The 24,109-nt window shown below is 35.7% G+C and overlaps 1 protein-coding gene across 5 annotated transcripts in view; it reads left to right on the top strand.

Moving 5' to 3' along the window:
- Positions 1-24,109, top strand: part of Nlgn1 (neuroligin 1) — an 841,293-nt gene that overhangs the window by 30,134 nt on the left and 787,050 nt on the right. The window contains exons 3-4 of one of the 5 annotated variants that reach the window (XM_074073746.1): positions 22,968-23,030; positions 23,295-23,386. The exons of 3 other annotated variants lie outside the window; for them this stretch is intronic. The gene's annotated coding sequence lies outside the window, so the exon portion shown is untranslated. The remainder of the gene's footprint in view (positions 1-22,967; positions 23,031-23,294; positions 23,387-24,109) is intronic. One more of the 5 variants, XM_074073747.1, reaches the window with a different exon arrangement.

The following is a 24,109-nucleotide window of genomic DNA, read 5'->3' as shown; positions in this document are numbered from 1 at the left end:
TCCAAAATCCATAATTAGAAACTGTGAGTTGGATGGGGTAGGCAATTATGAAGTTAAACTATTTACTATGGTTGATTCATATTAGATAATGTTTATATCTAGTTGAATTACTCAAAATACTTTTTTCCCAAGTTCTTATTTTTCCCCTAAAATCCACTAAAGATATCAAAAAACATTGCAATATACATTCTGTATCAAAGCATTGCAATATACATTCTAATGTTCCTACTGTTACTGTGATAATACAGGAGCACTTTCTAGCAGTGTTTTTCACATTGTAACATGTATATAGCTTACCACCGTGTGGGAGTAGGAATTAGCATTTTGATCAAACACACCAGATGATTGCAATCCGTGGACCTCACTTAAGAATCATTGATTTAGAGTGAGGCAGTGCTTACCTACATGCTTCACTCGTACAGTTTTGTTCAAAGTTCAGACAAAGACTAGATGTATTTTTTCTGGTGACAATAGAATTCAGGGAACAGAAGGCATCAATCATGTAGTAGTGTCAACTGCACTGTGTGCAATCTGCTTCCAGAACAGTCTTGTTGATGTTTGCTAGCTCTCAGGGATCAAGGAACTAAGTTCCTTGAATGTTTCTATCCTTTATAGGGGTTTTTAGTAAAATGATGGTGTATGAAATAGTCTAAAAGGAGTTGCAAAGCCACTCTATTTTGCAGCCATTTATCTAATTTTCAGTGTTTAAGAACCTTTCTTCTAGGCAACACTAAGTTCAGAATTATCTGTGAATAGCTACAAAATAATGATTGTTGTTGGAAACTCCTAAGTATAGTACATGTTTTGCAGGAAATTATTTAGCCATTTGGTCTAATGTAAAACTGAAAAAGTGGCTTGAAGTTTGCCACGCAGTTGAAAATATGTTGGTGTTCAGTTCCGTGTAACTAATGCTCGAGTTTCTCTGTTGGTCCCTTTGATTTCTGTCACTTCTGAGGACCAGAACTGTGAAGCTTGAGGCCACTCAGGTTCCAAATTTGTGACAATTCCCCAGGGCTCACTGGAGTGGCAGTAAATTCTCTCAGTTTGATTTCCTTTCAACCACTGAAGTGTTAGAAAAGTGGCAACAAAGGCTCCTATGGAAAACAGCAACTCTGTTTCCTATCTACCATAGTCATAACTTACCTCTTTTGCTCTATTGATTTTTTTGAACAATTTTAATACTTTTCACCATATAATATACAGTATATTTTTCACAGCTAGCATCATATTTTAGCCACCATTTCTCACATTCTTCATCCTTCTATTCCCATCATCTGCCATCGAAAAGTTGATTTTATTTTTGAAAAGTCCTTTATTTTTTAAGCTGTTATTTTACTTAAATATATGGTGTTTTTATGTTATAAAGTTTGATCCTCTTTTAATAGTATAGATAAGTATACAAATCTCTTGTGTTCACTGAAGCATTATTTTGCGATATTTTATCATTGGTTCAATAAAAGAAAGTCATTTTCAGGGTAAAATGTGGTAAAAGACTATGCAATGCATTTAATCAAGAAGAAAGGCTAACATCATTTTTAATGAGAGAAGGGTATTATGAGGAGGAAATAATGGCTCCTGGGGCAGACAGAAGCACCAGTACCAAACTGACTCTCTGCTGTTCATTATTATATACAGAAATAAAGCTGCAAAAGCAGGAACAAAATCAACACGTGATCTACATACGTTATTAGAGCATGTTTAAAGCTCCCTTCTTAAATCAACTTGTCAAACCCTAAGTGAACCCAGCAATTGCTGAGACAAAAGATAGAAGAAATGATTATTATTTAGCCTTTGCTAAGAACTCAAGAAATCAGTTTTAAATGACCAATAATAAAAGCAAAACATTTTTTCATTGTCACCATTCAAATATGCTAATGAAGAAAATACATTTAATATTGGAAAGTGTATTATATTCCTACCCTTTTCAAGGTTTTTAAATAAAATGACTCAATATAAAATAGTCTTTAAAAGAGATGGAAAGCCACTCTTTTTGGAGTCACTTATCCAGTTTTCAGTATTTAAGAAGCTTTGTTTTATGCAAGAGTAAGTCCCAATTCTCTGTGAATAACTACTATATCTGGAATGTATTTTTCAGATATAAAATTACTTCAGAGAATTTAGAAACAAACAGAAGATGACTACTCAGCACACAATTTTCTGTTTGTTATGGAAAATGACTCCCATTCTTTGGCAAATAATGCATGGCACACATGAGTTTTGGAGCATACTTTAATAAGTGAATTTTCTATTCCTCATGACCTATCTCTTATAACTTGAGGGCTCCATACTAAAGGAAAGCCAAATGGGATTAGTGTTATATTTGTGGCCAGAAGAGTTTATTTCTAGGTATGGCTTAACTCTGTGTCCTGTTAATGCTATTATATATCTGATGGCTTTTATCTAGTACCCAGCTCACCCAGATCCATAGTCTGCTCTTCTCTGTGACCTGGGGTGCTGACCTTGATTTCTATGAATTGTACCTATCTAGGCTTCCTTGGCAGCTGGCTTCTAGTTGAACCTAACAGATGCAAGTCAATAGCAGGAGAACAGAGAGTAAGAGAGAGAGTTTGGATTATTCTCCCACATTCTTTCTTGATCTGGGCCATGATTTTGAGCAGTGACTTCATTCCTCCATGATGATAGCACTGATTGCATAGGCCCGAGCCATGCTTCCACCTCTGCTTGTGCGCCAGTAGTAATGCTTTTCCTTTTGCCCTTAGGCCAGTTGCTATTTTTTCGGGGCTGCCGCATTCCCTTTAATTTCTCTTCCTTCTTCCCAGATCTGTAAGTCATTCTTATTCATACTTCTTCACTTGGCTTCTGACACCCGGATGACTGACAGTGCCATGTAATAGTGATAAGAAGCACTGTATAACACATTTGATGCCAAAATTCTATTTTGGATATAGAAATAACCCATGATCTTCCTAGAAAGGACCAATACTGGAAATAGCTTGATTTCTGCTCCCTGCTGCTGTTCAATTCCTGCTTTCTCAGTTACAACCTCCAGCTCCTCAGCTCCAAGCATTACCCACCACCCCAAACCATTGTGCCTATTGTGGCGTAACTTCTGCTTTCTCCCGTACTCCCACCGAGACAGCCACAGTGATCAGAAGTCTTTTAAGGTGAGGTAAGGGAAGGCGTCCTTCAGGAACATTAGTGAAAAACAGCTGAAGCTGCAAGAAAGCATGCATTGTAGTTTACCCAGGCCTCCTGTAGGCAGCTCCTGTCCTCCTGCTGTTGAACCTTGATAAATAGGATGTTTTCCTTAGCGTTTGGCTTGGAGCTGGTTCTCCTTCCTCTGACTTGACTCATAATTTAATAGATGAACTTTCTTCTTATTTGGTTATTCAGTTTTGATTCCCTTTTAATCCTGCCCCCAGACTATAAATATGCAGGAACTGCCACAGTTGTTTCCTTAATTACTGTTTCTACCACCATCACTCTTGGGTTTACCTCCTTGGTAGCCTCCGCACCTTGTCTCCACCCTTTCACCACCACCCTGAGCTTCTGCTCGTCCGCCATCTTTATCTTCCTGACCTTGCTGTCCCTGCTATTGGATGACCTGTTAACCATCCGGTGCTTTATCAACTGGCAACTTACAGTTTGTCTTATTTATTTCAGCTCTTAAACTGAATTTCTTTAGTTTTCAATGATTATGAAATTGGCATTTTGGCCACTGTTTTTAACATTGAAGATTTAAGATAAAGAGAATTGGGGCTGGGAGTGTGGCTCAATAGCAGAGCCCCTGCCTACCAAATGCGAGGCCCTGAGTTCAAACCCCAGTACCACCAAAAAAAAAAAAATTTAAGATAAAGAGAATTTTACTTTAAAGTAATCATTGTTTTGAGATTTATAACAGATGCACATGAATATATTTTTCTCATGAGGAAATAAGAATTAGCCTTTGATCATTTGGTTATTTTGAGATAAATTTATATCCTGGATTCATAAGTATTTTGTGAGTCAAGTTTCTGTAATATAAATTCAATTTTCTCTTAAGATAGGAATAGAGTTTAAATAAGGTGATATTGAATCTTATATATATTTTTTCTACTAAAACTATATAAGAAAAAATTGGCAGAGGTGAAGGAAAGAACTGAGTGAAAGAGATTTGTCATCCCCAGCTTCTGGGCCATTCTGCTAGGGCTGGACCACAGATCTAGTACACAGTCTTTACTAAGCAATATGCATTATGTATGGCACTCCTATTTTTTTTAAACTAACACAATGTTAATATGTATTACTAATTGTGAATCATTACTAATTGTGAGTCATAATGTTTCATTTAGTTTATACAGTTTTATTTGTAAAACTGAACTGAAATTACTATGAAAGTCATACATAAGCTATAGATAATTTATACAAAATTTAAAATGACTTGTGCGTTTTAAAATGGGAATTCTGAAGAAAATTAGAAGGCATTAGGATTCCTCAGTAGAGAAAAAAGGTGAAGATGCAGCTATCTTTAGGGGAAATAGGCACTGAGCTTTCCTTTTCCTTCCTTAAATATAAGCAAGGGGAATAATGGTACATATTAGAAACAATCAAAGTTTCTGTAAGGGCTTTTTAGAATTCTTTTTTCCTGAAGCTCTTGAAAACTATAATCTTTTCTGGAAAAATTTTCAGTATTTTTCACAATTTCCACTCAATGGAAGTACAATTTATCAGAGATACTGAGTTTTCTGAGATTTCCTTGGTCAAAAGTACTTGGGAAATGTTGAATATTAAATTCTCTTCTTGGATATTAGCATTTTGTATTTGCATAGTGAAAGATCTGAAAATTCTTGAAAAGACATTTACTTGTTAAAGTCTGTTTAATGGATAGGCAACCAAATTTATGTGAAGAAGGGAATCATTTTTCCACTGCAGAGCATATCGTGTCCTTTAGTTTTCTCTTAGCGCTTGTTTAGGACATAATGGTTCAAAGGCTGAAGAATGATTTTTCAAACCTGTTGAGGCTCATCACTGAGTTTTAAGATTATATTAAGAAGTGGTTATGTAATCCATGGGATGAATGGGAATAAGGGAATAACAGGCAGGAAACTATACAGAAGAATTACTTTGAGTTTAAAAAAATGTTTTATGCTTCCATTCCCATGAAATATATGGAGAACCTAAGGTAAAATACACTTGATCCTCAGGAGAAGCTGGGGTTTATTTTGTACTGTCTAAACCACTGTCTGTTCACCTGCAAAATATTGTATTTGCAGTTGTACATTAAATCTGTTAAGCCACTGGGCCATGACAAATGCCAGAATGTGTGATGCATTAATCTAATTTTAGTATCCTGAAATAAACTGTGAGGAATTTTATTACTGAAAGTTGAGGTGCATATTAGTCCTTCCAACATTAAAATCATGACTGCTGCATTCAAATTATGTAAAAATATGTGTAAACACCAATTAACTTAAATTTGGAGAAATGGGAGTGTCCTACTAGATTGAAAAAATGTCAACTGCTGTTACCCAGTTTTCTCCATGCTATGATTTGTGTTGAGTACATCATCAATTTATTATTGATTTAAAAATCATTAATTGTTAAAAATATTAATGTGATAAAGAACCAGAAGAGATTTTAGATGTATGAAGTGTGTTGAGTTTTTAAAATTATATTGAAAATGTATTGAATGATTATTTTTTCCTGAGAAGTTACCTATCATATTCTTTGCAATTATTTTCATTCATTCAAAAGTTAATGTGGTTTAGTCACTCCTTCTAATAAAGCAGATCACATTTTTTTTTTATCCAACCAAAAATAACGTTCATTACTCAAAGTAGGTTATTTTCTTCCAGGAAAGAATTTCTTACAGGCTAATTTTTTTTTTTTTTTTTTTTTTTTTTTTTTTTTTTTTTTTTTTCGGTGCTGGGGACCGAACTCAGGGCCTTACACTTGCCAGGCAAGCGCTCTTCCACTGAGCTAAATCTCCAACCCCTAGGCTAATTTTTGCTACTTAACTTTATTAGCATACAAATGACACAGGGATATCTGTTTAAATTTTACTTTAATTTTTGGTATATTTTCAGTAATTAAGTCTTAATGTCAGACTAAAAACAATATACTATCTTCAAGATAATATTAAAACAAAAAATCAAATTCTTTTGGGAGGTATTTGGCTAATATCATTAATAAAGTTTTGTAATATTTTATGACAGCACTATGGCAGACTATATAAAATATAATTCTTAAATTTAAGAACATTAATAAATTGCTTTCTGTTAATAGCAGTTATAAAAATCTTTCAAAATTTATGTACCTATAGGACCAATGAAACTTGATGAAACGAAGAAACAAACATACTTTATATACATGTATACATATATATGTGTGTATATATATTTATGCTAGAAAATTCTGTGTTAACTAAATTTAATGTAACTTTAACTAGTTTCGAGGAATTGACAGGGCAGTTTGAAGCCAGTCAGTGTGTTTAATGAAACACTTTATTTACCAAGGTTTCTAGGGAAGAAGATTGAGTGTGTATTTTAAAGGGAAACATAAGATTTAAAATTGAATGCCAAAGTTTTACTTTTTTCTAATTGATGATGTATATACTCATAAAGGATAAATTGAAGTGCTCTGTGAATAAATTGTTATTTAATTATCATTATGAATTCTGCTGCCTTGAGATTTTTCTTAAAAAAAATTCCTATTTTTAAAGCATTTAATTAAGGAAGAAAAAAGTAAACAACACATATTTGAATTAGTATTTGTAACACTTGGCCTCAAGTCTCTATAAATTATGAGGTTATCTATATATATTTGATTGCCCAAAGCAGTTCTTTTAAATTTACTTTTAGACTTGGACTTTCAGCAATATTTACTTTACTGGCAATTTATGAATTTTTGTTGCTTTAGGAGGAAAAAGAGTTGTAAACATTACTGTTAAGGTAGAATTATTTTCTGGAGAACAATTTCTTTGTATTTTCTCAGTAGAAAGACTATTATGCAAGTTAAACCCATAACCATTAAGTGAAGAAAATTATAATTCTATGAAAAACTGGAAGAAATCAAATTCTTTTGAGGGAATACGAGTTTAAAATAGATAATTTCTACCTACTCATACTTATTCATTGACAGCCTGTCATTCTGTAAGTGAGTCACCTAACTGACCAGTTGAACCTGTTTTCTTAGGTAATAAGCTATGTAAGATTGAATTAACAGTTTGGTATTCATCTGCTGACAATTTGTGCTCATTTTACTTTTAAAGACATCTATATATAATTTTAAATTGAAAAAAGTGTCAAAGATAGTCTGAAAAATATACACACTGAACACTTTTTTTGAAAACCTTGGAAATATTGTTAGAATATTATACTTTAACAGAAATTTGAAATTATAGTCTTATTCATAAAACTCTCACTTATAGATCTTTTCTGAAAGTTCAATGTCTGCTTTTCTAAGGTTATTATGAAAATCTATTCTGTATTTAATATCATGTTGTATGCTTAGATAAAACAATTGATAGATGTCTACGGCTACCTATCTGTATAACAGAAAAAGAGCAGGTAATAGTGCTCATCAGAATGGATAGGCACTAATATCCATAAAATGGAAGATAAATCTTAGACTTATGCTTGAATTAAATGAGCCACTGATGTAATTTCATGCAAGTCTGGTGTACATTTATTCTACCTTTACATCTACCATCTCTTCTTCCTATCTTGACAAAGAAACTTTTGTGTAGTTGATTCATGATACAGAAATTACAATGTTACTTTAAATATAATTGATAACTAATTTATTTTTCATGCATATAATGTTTTATTACACATTGCATAAAATACTTTGACATTTTGATTCTTTGCTTCAGAAATGCAACATGCAAAGAAATTATTTTTTTTTATTTATTTATTTTTAAAATTTTTATTGTTTTATTATTCATATGTGCATACAATGCTTGGGTCATTTCTCCCCCCTGCCCCCCACCCCCTCCCTTACCACCCACTCCATCCCCTCCCTTACCACCCACTCCACCCTCTCACTACCCAGCAGAAACTATTTTGCCCTTATCTCTAATTTTGTTGAAGAGAGAGTATAAACAATAATAGGAAGGAACAGGGCTTTTGCTAGTTGAGATAAGGATAGCTATACAGGGAGTTGACTCACGTTAATTTCCTGTGCATGTGTGTTACCTTCTACAAAGAAATTATTTTTAAAAGTTTATTTGTGTCCATCATAGTTTCCTTTTGTTTTATTTATTTATTTATGTTTGTAGTAGATCAAACTATTTCTTATGTATACTATCTTCAGTTTAATAAGATCTTAATTCCTAGGCTTAGAATTCTTTAAGGAAGTCATATATGTTTCAAATTATAAAAGCAATATTTGAGACTTGCACAGATTAGATAATTTACCAGTGATTGCTCAGTCAGAACATCATTGATGGCATTTTCCAGAGCCTTGTGGAAGCAGTATCTTAGAAATTTCACAGTAAACATGATTCTTTTGTGTGTCACTTATTTTGCTCTCTGTATTTGATCCCATGATAAGAGCTGTGGTAATAAAGAAACTTGGCCATTCTCAGAAACATGCCCTTGAGGGAAGAAGTTGGCAGTGAATTGGTTTTATTCTCATCACTCTTTGCCCACTCTTTGATTTCCTAATTGGAATTCAGGAGAAGGGAGTCTATATGTTACGGTCAGTGGGGATATTCTCCCAAGTCACACAGCAAAGTAGAGAAGGGTGGAGAATGAATTGGGAAGAGAAGGGAGCAATCAGCTTTCTTCTCCTTCTTCTCCTTCTCCTCCTCCTCCTCCTCTTCCTCCTCCTTCTCCTCCTCTTCTTCTTCTTCTTCTTCCTCTCCTCTTCCTCTTCTCCTCCTCCTCCTCCTCCTTCTCCTCCTCTTCTTCTTCTTCTTCCTCTCCTCTTCCTCTTCTCCTCCTCCTCCTCCTTCTTCTTCCTTTTCTTCTTCATTTCCTCCTCTCCTTCCTTCCTTCCTTTAGTCCTCCTCCTCCTTCTTTCTTCTTCTTCTTCTTCTTCTTCTTCTTCTTCTTCTTCTTCTTCTTCTTCTTCTTCTTCTTCTTCTTCTTCTTCTTCCTCCTTCTTTCTTCTTCCTCTTCCTTTTTCTCCTCCTCCTTCTTTTTATCTTCATCATTAATGTCTATTTGAGGTGAGAAATCAGAACATTCTGATATGGGGAATGCACCATAAAGAGAGAACAGCTACTCTCAGTGCCTGAAATAAGGTTAATACATGTAGTTTTACCAATTACATATCACATCATTATAGGGAGTGGTAGACACAAAGTCTATGTTCACAGAGCAGGGGAAGATGAGTGTGGCTTTGAATAAAATAAATAATCAAATTGAAGGATAACTAGAGAGATAGATAGGTAATTAGGACCAGATCATCTAGGTTCTTCTAGGTAATTAAAAACATTTTTTACATGCAATGGGAAGATCCTTGGGGGTTTTAATGAGGAGTAGACTTGATTATATATATAAAAGTTATATATATATACATAAAGGTTTTATACATATAAAACCTTTGGATGCTACCTAGAGATTGAATTGTATGCAGGAAAGACCATGGACAGGAAAATTGTTATAGTAGTTTCTGTGAGAGATAATGATGGTGTGGACTACAGGTGAGAGGATGGAGATGAAGTGTACCAAGTCTATGTATATGGGAAGTCAGGCCATTAACACTTTCTGATTAATTGAATATAAAAGAAAGTGGGATGATAGACAAGGAGGAAACAAGGGTGATTCCAGGTCTTTGGTATATATAGTTACGTGGATGATATTAGAATTTACCAAAAGTGAAAGTCTAGAAGCAGAAAAAAAATGTATGGAGAAATGAGACTTGTTGAAGCTATTCTAGGAATGGGGGAGAGGGGATAAAGAAGACTGATCAGTGAGGTGAATTTAACTAAGATATATTGTAAGCACTTTTGTAAATGTCACCATGTATCCCCAGTACAACAATAACATGATAATAAAAAAATTTTAAAAGAAGGTTGCATGCAACAATTAATTGATGTTGGTGTTTTCTGATCCTCTCGGTTTTCTCCTTGTGGTTGCAAGGAAGTTTTAGTAGTTTAAGGATCTCACAGACAATACTCTAGTATTGTCTACTTCTTCATATTTCATTAAGGAAGAAAAAACCTTTGTAGAATACACTGGGAGGTGTTACTCAGATTTTATTGGCCAGTACAGGAACACATGCCCTACCTGTTCACACATGACACTCATTCTCTAGCTTTAAGGGAGGCTGGACAGTGAGTATCTATGATCATTAGTTTTAGTGGTGGCAGAAAAGCTCTGTCATGAGAAAGAAGAATGTGTTTCATTCTTAATGCTGTACTCCTGGCCTCTCTCTACTAGACTAAATTACATGATCTTATAGCAGTTTCTCTTTTATTTGCCATTTGATTCTCAATGCTCAGCTCATTGCTCAGCACAGTTATGTAAGGTATATTTCTTTAATGAGCATCTGAGTAGAGTTCAATGTGTCTTTTCAGTTGCCCACATCAACAATTCTAATTTTCTGTTTCCACTTTGCTGGGTTAAACAAATCCCCTAGTTTTTATTTATTTATTTATTTATTTCCTTTTATTATTCATATGTGCATACAAGGCTTGGGTCATTTATCCACCCTGCCCCTACCCCCTCCCTTACCACCCACTCCGCCCCCTCCCTCTACCCCCACCCCCTCAATACCCAGCAGAAACTATTTTGTCCTTATTTCTAATTTTGTTGTAGAGAAAGTATAAGCAATAATAGGAAGGAACAGGGGTTTTTGCTGGTTGAGATAAGGATAGCTATACAGGGCATTGACTCACATTGATATCCTGTGCGTGGGTGTTACCTTCTAGGTTAACTCTTTTTAATCTAACCTTTTCTCTAGTTCCTGGTCCCCTTTTCCTATTGGCCTCAGCTGCTTTTAAGGTATCTGCTTTAGTTTCTCTGCGTTAAGGGCAACAAATGCTAGCTAATTTTTTAGGTGTCTTACCTATCCTCACCCCTCCCTTGTGAGCTCTTGCTTTTATCATGTGCTCAAAGTCCAATCCCATTGTTGTGTTTGCCCTTGATCTAGTGTCCACATATGAGGGAGAACATACGATTTTTTGGTCTTTTGGGCCAGGCTAATCTCACTCAGAATGATGTTCTCCAATTCCTTCCATTTACCAGAGAATGATAACATTTTGTTCTTCGTCATGGCTGCATAAAATTCCACTGTGTATAGATACCACATTTTCTTAATCCATTCGTCAGTGGTGGGGCATCTTGGCTGTTTCCATAACTTGGCTATTGTGAATAGTGCCGCAATAAACATGGGTGTGCAGGTGCCTCTGAAGTAGCCTGTGTCACAGTCTTTTGGGTATATCCCCAAGAGTGGTATTGCTGGATCAAATGGTAGATCAATGTTTAGCTGTTTTTAAGTAGCCTCCAAATTTTTTTCCAGAGCGGTTGTACTAGTTTACATTCCCACCAACAGTGTGAGAAGGTTCCTTTTTCCCCGCATCCTCGCCAACACCCGTTGTTTGTGGTGTTGCTAATGATGGCTATTCTAACAGGGGTGAGGTGGAATCTTAGCGTGGTTTTATTTTGCATTTCCTTTATTGCTAGAGATGGTGAGCATTTTTTCCTGTGTTTTTTGGCCATTTGAATTTCTTCTTTTGAGAAAGTTCTGTTTAGTTCACTTGCCCATTTCTTTGTTGGTTCATTAGTTTTGGGAGAATTTAGTTTTTTAAAGTTCCCTATATATTCTGGTTATCAGTCCTTTGTCTGATGTGTTGTTGGCAAATATTTTCTCCCACTCTGTGGGTGTTCTCTTCAGTTTAGAGACCATTTCTTTTGATGAACAGAAGCTTTTTAGCTTTATGAGGTCCCATTTATCTATGCTATCTCTTAGTTGCTGTGCTGCTGGGGTTTCGTTGAGAAAGTTCTTACCTATACCTACTAATTCCAGAATATTTCCTACTCTTTCCTATATCAACTTCAACGTTTGGGGTCTGATATTAAGGTCCTTGATCCATTTTGAGTTAATATTGGTATAGGGTGATATACTTGGATCTAGTTTCAGTTTTTTGCAGACTGCTAACCAGTTTTCCCAGCAGTTTTTGTTGAAGAGGCTGCTATTTCTCCATTGTATATTTTTAGCTCCTTTGTCAAAGACAAGTTGGTTATAGTTGTGTGGCTTCATATCTGGGTCCTCTATTCTGCTCCACTGGTCTTCATGTTTGTTTTTATGCCAGTACCATGCTGTTTTTATTGTTATTGCTTTGTAATATAGTTTGAAGTCAGGTATTGTGATACCTCCTGCAATGTTCTTTTGACTGAGTATTGCCTTGGCTATTCGTGGCCTCTTGTGTTTCCATATAAATTTAACAGTAGATTTTTCAATCTCTTTAATGAATGTCATTGGAATTTTGATGGGAATTGCATTAAACGTGTAGATTACTTTTGGGAGTCTAGACATTTTTACTATGTTGATTCTACCAATCCATGAGCATGGGAGCTCTCTCCACTTTCTATAATCTTCCTCAATCTCTTTCTTCAGAAGTTTATAGTTTTTCTTGTAGAGGTCATTCACATCTTTTGTTAGGTTTACACCTAGGTATTTGATTTTTTTTGAAGCTATTGTAAATGGAATTGTTTTCATACATTCTTTTTCAGTTTGCTCATTGTTAGTGTATAGAAATGCTAATGATTTTTCTATGTTGATTTTATATCCTGCTACCTTGCTGTAGCTATTGATGATGTCTAGAAGCTTCTGAGTAGAGTTTTTTGGGTCTTTAAGGTATAAGATCATGTCGTCTGCAAATAGGGATATTTTGAGTTTCTTTACCTATTTGTATTCCTTTTATTCCTTCTTCTTGCCTAATTGCTCTGGCTAGGAATTCCAGTACTATGTTGAATAGGAGTGGAGATAGTGGGCATCCTTGTCTGGTTCCTGATTTTAGAGGGAATGGTTTCAGTTTTTCTCCATTAAGTATAATGCTGGCTGTAGGTTTGTCATATATAGCTTTTATAATGTTGAGATACTTTCCTTCTATTCCTAGTTTTCTTAGAGCTTTTATCATGAAATGATGTTGGATCTTATCGAAGGCTTTTTCTGCATCTATTGAGATGATCAAGTGGTTTTTGTCTTTGCTTCTGTTAATGTGGTTTATTATATTTATTGATTTTTGTATGTTGAACCACCCCTGCATCCCTGGGATGAAGCCTACTTGGTCGTGGTGAATAATCTTTTTGATGTGTTGTTGAATTCAGTTTGCCATTATTTTGTTGAGGATTTTTGCATCAATGTTCATTAAGGAAACTGGCCTATAGTTCTCCTTTTTGGAGGTGTCTTTGCCTGGTTTTGGGATAAGTGTAATACTGGCTTCATAAAATGCATTTGGCAGTTTTCCTTCCCTTTCTGTTTCTTGGAACAGTTTGAGGATGGTTGGTATCAGTTCTTCTTTAAAGGTCTGATAGAATTCAGCAGAGAATCCATCAGGTCCTGGACTTTTCTTTTTGGGGAGACTCTTGATTGCTGCTTCAATTTCATTTTGTGTTATAGGTCTATTCAGGTGATTAATTTCCTCTTGGTTCAGTTTTGGATGATCATATGTATCTAGAAATCTGTCCATTTCTTTAAGATTTTCAAATTTATTTGAATATAGGTTCTCAAAGTAGTCTCTGGTGATTTCCTGGACTTCCATGGTGTTTGTTGTTATCTCCCCTTTTGCATTCCTGATTCTACTAATTTGGGTTTTTTCTCTCCTCATTTTAGTCAGGTTTGCCAGGGGTCTATCGATCTTGTTTATTTTTTTCAAAGAACCAACTTTTTGTTTCATTAATTCTTTGTATGGTTTTTTTGGTTTCTATTTTGTTGATTTCAGCTCTTATTTTTATTATTTCTCTCCTTCTATTTGTTTTGGGATTTGCTTGTTCTTGTTTTTCTAGGAGTTTGAGATGTATCATTAGGTCATTGATTTGAGATCTTTCAGTCTTTTTAATATATGCACTCATGGCTATAAGCTTTCCTCTCAGGACTGCCTTAGCTGTGTCCCATAGGTTCCAGGAGGTTGTGTTTTCATTTTCATTGACTTCCAGGAACTTTTTAATTTCCTCTTTTATTTCATTGATGATCCATTCTTCATTAAGTAATGAGTTATTTAGTTTCCAGCTGTTTGCATGTTTTTTGTCTTTACTTTTGTTGTTGAGTTTTACTTTTACTGCATTGTGATCAGATATTATGCATGGTATAAGTTCTATTTTTTTATATTTGCTGAGGCTTGCTTTGTGCCCTAGGATATGATCTATTTTGGAGAAGGTTCCATGGGCTGCTGAGAAGAATGTATATTTTGTAGAGATTGGATGAAATGTTCTGTAGACATCTACTAGGTCCATTTGATCTATTGCATATTTTAGATCTTGGATTTCTTTATTGATTTTTTGTTTGGATGACCTATCTATTGATGATAATGGGTTGTTAAAGTCTCCCACAACCACTGTGTTGGCGTTTATATATGCTTTTAGGTCTTTCAGGGTATGTTTGATGAAATTGGGTGCGTTGACATTGGGTGCGTACAGATTGATGATTATTATTTCCTTTTGGTCTATTTCCCCTTTTATTAGTATGGAATGTCCTTCTTTATCTCATTTGATCAATGTAGGTTTGAAGTCTACTTTGTCAGAGATAAGAATTGCTACTCCTGCCTGTTTTCGGGGACCATTGGCTTGGTAAATCTTCTTCCAGCCTTTCATCCTAAGCCTATGCTTATTTCTGTCAGTGAGATGGGTCTCCTGTAAGCAACAAACTGTTGGATGTTCCTTTTTAATCCATTACGTCAAGTGGTGCCTTTTGATGGGTGAATTAAGTCCATTAACATTAAGCGTTAGTACTGATAGGTATGTGGTGATTCCTGTCATTTAGTTGTCTTAGTTGTTTGAAGGTTTGATTGTGTGTACCTAAGTTGAGGTTACTGTCTACTGTCTTGCTTTTTCTTTTCCTGTGGTTTGGTGCTGCTTGTCTTTTCATGGTTAAGTTGGGTTTCACTTTCTGTGTGCAGAATCGCTTGCAGAATCTTTTGTAGTGGTGGCTTTGTGGTCACATATTGTTTTAGTTTCTGCTTATCATGGAAGACTTTTATTGCTCCATCTATTTTGAATGATAGTTTTGCTGGGTAGAGTTTCCTGGGGTGAAGTTATTTTCATTTAGTGCCTGGAAGATCTCACCCCACGCTCTTCTTGCTTTTAATGTTTCTGTTGAGAAGTCTGCTGTGATTTTGATGGGTTTACCTTTGTATGTTACTTGTTTTTTCTTTCTTACAGCCTTCAATATTCTTTCCTTAGTTTCTGAACTTGTTGTTTTAATGATGGTATGTTGTGGGTTAGTTCTATTTTGATCTGGTCTGTTTGGTGTCCTGGAGGCCTCTTGCATCTGTATGGGAATATCCTTCTCTAGATTTGGGAAGTTTTCCGTTATTATTTTGTTGAATAGATTACGCATTCCCTTCTCTTGCACCTCTTCTCCTACTTTGATGCCCATGATTCTCAAGTTTGGTCTTTTGATGGAGTCGGTGAGTTCTTGCATTTTCTTTTCACAGGTCTTGAGTTGTTTAATTAATCGTTCTTTGGTTTTTCCTTTAATTACCATTTCGTCTTCAAGTTCTGAGATTCTGTGTTCTGTTTGTTCTATTCTGCTGGATTGGCCTTCCGTTTTGTTTTGCTGCTCTGTTTCATTCTTTTTTCTCACGTTTTCCATATCCTGGGTGGTTTCCTCTTTAATGTTGTCTATTTTTGTCCTGAGTTCATTTATTCATTTATTCATCATGTTCTCTCTTTCACTTTGGTGTTTATACAGTGCTTCTATGGTTTCCTTTATTTCTTCTTTTGCTTTTTCAAATTCTCTATTTTTGTTGTCTTCGAATTTCTTGAGTGTCTCCTGTACATTTTGGTTGACCCTATCCAGTATCATCTGTATAAAATTCTCACTGAGTACCTGTAGTGTGTCTTCTTTTAAATTATTCTTGTGGGCTTCATTGTGTCCTTTGCCATAGTTTATCTTCATTTTGTTGGAGTCTGGATCTGAATATCTGTTTTCTTCATTCCCCTCTCATTCCTGTACTAATTTTTTGCTGTGGGGAAACTGGTTTCCCTGTTTTTTCTGTCTTCCCGTCATTGTCTTTGGTGTTGTTACTGTCCCTGTACTGTGTGCAATTAAGTATTTTCTAGCTTATAGTAATAACAACGGTAATATTTAGAATGGAAGGGTGAGCTGAGATGGAAATCAAGAAGTTAAAGAAAAGGGGTAAACAAATACACAGACAAGAGGGAGAAAGCAGAACAAGGTTTCAGACAAGAAAGTTTCAAAGGTATAAACAGGGAGCATTAGTGTACTAATTGACAGGGAGCTGAACAGACATTAGAGATACAGAGAGAGGATTGAAAATAAAAAATAAAAATAAATAAAAATAAGAATAAAAATAAAAAATAAGTAAATGAAAGAAGTATGTATACATAAATATGAATTAAAATAAAATGGAAAATAGAAAATTAAAAAAAACCCAAAAAAAACCCCCAAAAAACCAAAAAACCTCCAAATGCAATGAAGTTTCAGTCTTAATAATTTGGGTGTCCATCTCAGTCTCCAATCCTGGAGACGGTGCCTCAGATGTTGTTCTGTAGTTGTCTCATCAAAGGGGATGCATAAAGTAGAACAAAACTACACATGCACACACACACACACACACACACACACACAAAACCCCACTAAGTGTCCCAAGTTCAAATGCAATACAGTTGCAGTAAATTTTTCTGCTTGCAGGGGTAATTCAGTTGTTCTCTCATCAAAGGTAGAGCAAAATAGAAAAAAAAAGAGTCTGGAGACAGTTCTGAGAATGGTATCTGCAGCTATGGCTTGCCTGCCTGCTGCTCTTAGCCTGCTGTTGCTGGAGGCGTTGTTTATGCAGATCTCTGGGGTGAGTTTAGCTCTCACCTGGCCCTGCAGGCTTTGTTTGTTCAGAGTTCTCCTGTGTGGGAGCCTCTGCTACAGGCTTTCCCCTTTCCAAGCAGTGGAAAAGGTGACACTGCACCTGCATGTCAGGCCTGCGTGTTTGTTTACAGTTCACGTGGGAAGTGGGTCTTCCCTCCTCTCCTGTGGAGTTTTCCTCCCTCCGCCACTCTCACCAGCTTTCCTGCTCCTGGTTGCTGGGCGCACGCCCTGCCCCCGCTCCCACCAGAGCCTCTCCGGCCTGTCCGGCTTGTTTATTTACAGTCCCAGGAAGGATTACCTTCCTCCGATCTTCAGCGCTTAGTGTGCCCCACCCTCTTTCCCGCATGTCTTTATTGTTCTTATTGCTTATTACCCAGTTTCTCTTTTTTCCCCGGGTAGAGGTCAATCTGTCCAGGGGGCTATGCTGCTCTGGCCCAGGCTTGTCTGTGGGAGTACCACGGTACTGTGAAGCTCACTTGGTCCACGTCTTCCCAAGCCATCTGGGCGTGGGTGACTGCCGGCCCGAGGGCCCTCCTGGTTTCTCCGTTTAACGTGAAGTGGAGATTCTCTGCGCTGGCTGGAGGTGTGGAGGGGTCAAAGTTAGGCCTCTTCTCAGTGATTATGCCTGCAAAGTGTGTCTCTGGCGTCTCTCCAAGATTTCACTATAGGAGGCTCGCTTTCTGCTTCCTCCCTCTAGCCTCCATCTTGGAATCCTCTCCCCTAGTTTTTTGAGGGCCATGTGTCTGTTTGTGTGTGCACATATTCATGTGTCTGCACATGTGAATTTCATAGAAGAGAGGCTCAAAGAATAACTCTCTTGTAACTAATGCATGAACCTCGTGACATTTCTTTGGTTAATCAGAGGCCATGCATTCTAATTTTCTGGTTCTTGAGTTTGTTATAGTAAGCAGAGATTAAAAAGCAGTTGGTTTGTAGATTGATGGGGTTTCATTTTGCTTATTTATTTATTTTTTTGGCAATCCTGGGGTTTGAAGTCAAGGCCTTGTGCTTGCTAGGCAGGCATACAACCACTTGAGCCGTGCCCCCAGTCCTTTTTTTGCTTCAGTCATTTTTCAGGTTAGAAGCTCACTTTTTTTTTCCCTAGGGCCTGCGTTAGACCATGATTCTCATGCCTATTCTTCCAATACAGTTGGAATCACAGGCATTTGCCACCACACCCAGTTTTTTTATTGAGATCTCACTAAAGTTTTGCATAGGCTGGCCTCAAACTGTGATCTTTCTCATCCCTGCTTCCCAAGTAAGAGGGATTACAAGTGTAAGCTGCCATGCCTGGCAGAGATATTTTATTTCTTGTTGAAAACAAGATCATGGAAAATGATGGAAGAGTTCTGTGCTCACAATTTTTTGAAATATCTGAAGTAACATGAAGTAAATTAATGTCTGGTGGCACTTAAGGAGGCAATATAAAACAATTACTATAAGTGTTTTTAAAATAATTTTATATTATAATGGTAAGACTTACACAGACCCATTTCAAGAGAGTCCTTATAATAGATCTCAGTGAGAGGCAAATCCTAAATAATTGGAGTTAAGCATTATAATAGCACTTTTTAATGTGTCAAATACATATTTTTATTTTTTAAAAGAAATTATAATCAGGGACTTATTTATAAGACCCTGATTTATGGAGAGTTACTAGGAATTTTTGAGCTCTTATTTAAACAAAAACATTATGAAAAGCAATTATTTTATAGCACATGCGGGTGAGGGTTGGTAATGCACAATTATTTTTACTATGAGAATTCTCAGCTACACACCCTAAACAATAATTTTGAAAATCAATGTTTATTAATTAACATACTAATTAGCATGTATTTAGAGGTCTGTTACTGTAGAACAGGCATTGTGGTAGTAAGAGTTGATTATAAATTTTAGAGTTAAAATATGCATTCTTATAAATCACTTAGAAATTTTTGTGTACTATAATCAGTCTTTGAACTTACAATAGTGTAAGAGAAGTAGTGTAAGGGAAGTATACTTTGTTATTGTGAAATGCACCTAAAATGGCTGAAAGTAGCCCAAGATAAAGAAAGAATAATATTAAAGGAGGCAGCGTGCCTCAGAGCTAACATAACTAATGTCACCTCCAAAAATTGTGACTTCAGGAAGCTCACAGCTAACTTGAGAAGAGCAGACACAAAAAATTATTAAAAAAATTGGAAAAGTAAAAAGTAGTTTAAAAGTAGTTATAAAAACTCTTACTCTCTGTCACTTTTTAAAAACTGATTCATTTTCTTTCCACAGTTGTTCAAACTAAGATTTTTAAAGTGTTGAATATCATGATCCCAATACTACCTCAGAGCTTAGGAACTGAAAGTTTGCTTGAATTTTTTTTCCCTCTTTCTCCTGGTAAAAGAGAGTGAAAATACCAATAAGTTGGACCACTGTTGAATGTTTGGATTCTTTGCAATCATATTTTTGCCCAAAAGCTAGACATGATCTCTATACTAGAATTTCCATTTCTTTGACCTAGATAAAAATTTGATCTAAAGTGGGCAAAGAGATTTTGATTTGGTTACAGTTTTGTGTGTATGTATGTGTGAGTCTGAATGGCAAAGAAAGAAGTTTGTAGGGATACGCTGTTCATTACAGACAGCTCTGTCCACTCAACAACAATCTTGTAGAGATGAATTTGACAGGGACTTTTAGGATGCTTTCCTCGAGGCATCCGGACAGTATCTCACACAAACATGAGTCAGAGAGAAAAACAAGAGTTTACCTGAGAATTATTGAGCACCAGGGAGGCCCATTACAAGAATGTCAGATACATCTCACAGTCAACTCCAAGCAATAAACACCTATATGAGACTTGATGTAAGGAAATCAGTCAAGTGGATTGAACTGTCTATGCACGGCTGAAATCCTTGACTGAATTAAAAGGGTGGTAAGTAGCAGATTCAGCTTCAGCTTTCAGTGAGCACTAAGGAATATTTACACTCTAGTCAACCATGTGGGTATCCAAACCTTTTGGGAAGATATAGGTTCCATTTATTTTCTGTTTTCTTTTTGCATATTTATGTGGTTCAGACATTGTGCTAGATTTTCCATAGACCACATTGCTGAATGCTCAAATGGAGATTTGATTGTCATGACCATTATATGGATGTTGACACTGAGGCTTAGGTTATTAATTCACTTAGCTTCACCCAATCTGAGCATTATCTGAACCTACTGCCCTTCTTTCTATTTTGTACCATATTATACATGTAGTAAGTCTTCTATACATATGTGAGGAACAGAATAACCACTCACAAGTCAACATCAGTATCATTGTTTAATTTTTAACCTGGTTTTGTGGTTGTCCTGTGAACATTTGTGATTTAGCTCAAAAATATTATTGAGCAGTTCACTGACAAAGGGAACTAGAAAGATTATCTTTCTTCCCATGTGATGATTTCTTTAGTCCCTTCCAAACTGTCTATGAAGAATCTCCTTCCCTTACTCCTCACGCTCTTTTCCAAATTTTTCTTACCTATGTAGGTTATGTTTCTTATCATTTAGAAACTGTGTGAGTTTTCCTATTACCTCAATTCTTTATCTGTAAAGTGGGCATGAAAATAGCATGATGTAGCCATGAGAAATAAATAAAGGTGTAAGGTCGTGCTTCTTAGACGTTGCAAACCAATCCTTTTGTAGACTACCAGAAAGTAAACTATAATAAAAATTAAATGGAAATCAGATTATTTTTATTTTGTGATTCAGTAACTTTACTATAAGAATTTCTCTCCTTTCTGTCCTTATCCAATTCCAATCTGAGAGCAAATAGTTGGTTCAGTGACAATAGTCCATTATCTCTATTTTTAGTAACAGTGACATGAAACCCCTAAAAGAAGTCCTGAACATACTAGATGTTCAATAAATATTTGCGTTTCCATTAAAAACAAGCAAGGTGCCACCAATACTCTCAGTTCTTAACCTGTTTTACCTTTTTAACTGTCTTCCAAATCACTGTTTTCTTCACAAATTTTTCTCATTAGGTTTGTTTTTTTTAATCATTTCCCCTCTTCCTCTGTATCTTTAATGCTTTTGCTAATTTACTTTGAGAGTTTCTTAAAGTTGAGCTCTTGGACTTGAAACTATCTTTTTGCATGCATTCCCTGGGATGCCTTCCTCCCTGTCTCACTACCTTCTCCTATGGCTCAGTGTCCTCCCAAAGCCAATCTCCAATTCACATAATTGGTCTCCAAGATGACTTTAACCTGGTGCTTTGTTACCTCACTTTCAATGCAACAGCCTCCTACTGTTCTATCATTATTTTCTTTCTGTTTCAACTTTTATTATTAATTACTATTTTAATAACCATCAACACTTCAAATGATTGCCATTAACTTATTTTCTTTTGCTTTATTAAAAAATTTCCATTAGGAAGCTGATAGCTTGATATCAAGAAAAGGTATTTATTGTGTCCTGAAATTCATGCAATTCATTTGCCAGCATATTCTTTCTGGCAACTTTATTCAAAATTCAAAGTCCATCTCTTCTTAGCATTCTCTTGTCATTCACTTTATTTTCCCCACATCTTTGGTAAGAATTGCTTGTAATTCTGTCCATGCTAAATTGTTTTGCACAAGAGGCACATTCTCCAACCTGTCATAATCTCTCCAGGATACTTTATTTGGTTGAATCTGGTTCCTTGAAATGACCAATTTGTTCCCAAATTTTGGGCTAAAGATTCTTAGGAGTCCTGGAATGTTTGCAAATGGTTTATTTTGAACAATTAAACTTTCATTAAAATGGAACGCTTTGCTCAAATACATCACTATGTTATTTATTTGAAAACAAATAAACACAAAATATAAATTAAAGTATGCTTATTCCTAATAGCATTCAGAAACTTTCACATCCCATGTTTGTGCCACCCTCAAAACCTCTAAATTATCTCCAGTTTCTTTTGATCCTCTTCTGTACAGATCTATTACTACTTCTGTCCTTGTTGTTTCCTGATATTTTTGTAGAGGGCACATCCAGCTCCACATTCCAATCTTAACCATAGATGTTCCCAGTTTTTAGAATGTTGTGTTGTAGCTTCTGGGCTAATTAATTTTCATTTTTTTTTAGTGTTATCATCATCACAATCATCGTTATTGAATGTACTCATTATTCACATCTTTCAAGGCGTCTTTACCAACTTCTTAAGGAAAACCATTTTCAAGTGTGACCTGAGGATCCCTCTGGGTTCCTGATCCTCCTTCAATTATGTATCTGTGTATGCATAGATTTTCTTCTAATATTTTAAGCAAAAGAGCATATACTAGCAGATTGAATGTGAAAGCAAATATGGCAATTAAGCTGTTCTAAATTAAGGTCAGCATTAAGGATACATGTAAATATATAAAGCAATGCATTTTTCTCATTAAGTAGTTTTGTTTTTGAAAATAGTATTTTATATAAATAGACTTACTTATATTAACATGCAAGGAGTTTATAATTGTTGCTTAAAGATAAACTAATATTTAATTACATATTTTTTCAAAATTTAATTTCTGTAATGTTAAATATTCATAGGTATGTTCTAAATGTAGAAACCTTCCAGAGACTTCCATAATTTCTGAAATCTGAAGAAGTGGAAATTGGTAGCAGTGGGAGGGGGAGGAGGTGGGGAAAGGGAGTGGGAGGGTAAATGTAGGGCATGTACCATGTTCACATATATGTAAATGGAAAACAGACCTGTTGAAACTATTCCAGGATCAGGAGGAGGGGGGTTAAAGGAGAATGGTGGAGGGGGTGAATTCAAGTATAATATCTTTGATCTATTGTAAGAACTTTTGTAAATGCCACAGTGTACCCCACCCAGCACAGCAATAAAAAAGAAAAGCAGTGGAGAAGCCAAAATGTTTGAGAACTACTGCTTTAGGCATTAACATATGAGGCATTTTGTTCCTGTATCTGTGTATTCTGTAGCTTCATGAATAATTATAATAAGTATCACATAATTGGAGTCTACTGTACAGAGGCATGATATGTACATATCTCTAATCCACATACTAAAATATAAAATGGCTTTCTTGTTTTAGCTTTACAGATGTGGAAACTAATGATTACAACATGTTTAGGAGTCTGCCAAGTTTTCCCACAAAGTAAGTGATAGCAGGCTGAGGCTTAATCCAAATCCCTAGTATTTCTTAGAACTTACAACTGTGTTTCACATATCCACATCATCAAACCGTCTCCCATACTATCAGTTACAATTCGCTTTGCAAGGAGTTAATTAACAAAATGAGTATTGAATAGATAAGGACTGTCCAGTTTTCAGAAGCCCTTAATAGTAAAGGTTAAACTTCAGTTGACCTATTTATCTGTAGAACCATTTATTTTGTTTTTTTTTTCAAAATTATTTTCAGTTCTGGATTGCCTACTATAAACAGTGGAACATTGGCTTGGCAAATCAATAGGTTTCAAAGAATGAATGCAATTAATTCAACTTCTACTTAAGGTAAGCTTTCTAAGCTTAATTCTATATTAATCCACCTGTAGATGCTTATCTTGATCTGGAAACATTTCATCATTCCATTTCCTGATAATATGCTTAGTCATTTATTTCCAGAGAATTAGGATTTTCAAAGTTATCAGTGCATAATTAAGCTTTGTTCAGTTGACTAGCCTGCTGCCATGCTTGTGGGGTGCCGTGTTCTGCAACTCAGGAGATCTGCACTGCATCACAGAGGTTGCTGGCTTTTGTAGACTGAGCCAGCACTGAAGAGGAAAGCTTAGGGAAAAAACCCACATGAATAATTCATTTCACTTGTTCCTGAACTCAGAGGAAGGAGCTTTGCAGGACAACTGACTCATCTTGCAGCACTGTGAAACTCTTGGGCTAGGGGAGATCCTGGTAGATGACAAGCATGCAGCAGGGAATAGAGAACCCTTCCAACCAACATACAAAAACTCAGGAGTTATCTGAGGAAGGGGATTTATAAGAAAGATCATAAATTTGATCTTAGTCAAAGTTGATATAAGGCTACATTTTTAATGAAAATGTCAAGTATGCAGTTAGGAAATCTCTGAGCTTAGGAAAGGAACAAGACTGAATTTATAGAAGTGAATGTTTTAGATGAGAGATGAAGCCATACATTTTTTGAAGGGAAATCACAAAGAAATAAGCTCAAAGATCTGACTGCTAAACTCTGTATAAATCCTATTGTTAGACTGAGAGATG

The sequence above is a fragment of the Castor canadensis genome, chromosome 5 (genome assembly GCF_047511655.1).
Source record: "Castor canadensis chromosome 5, mCasCan1.hap1v2, whole genome shotgun sequence".
NCBI classification, from domain to species: domain Eukaryota; kingdom Metazoa; phylum Chordata; class Mammalia; order Rodentia; family Castoridae; genus Castor; species Castor canadensis.
Note: the sequence above shows the minus strand (reverse complement) of the source record. Positions and strands in the feature narration are given on the sequence as shown.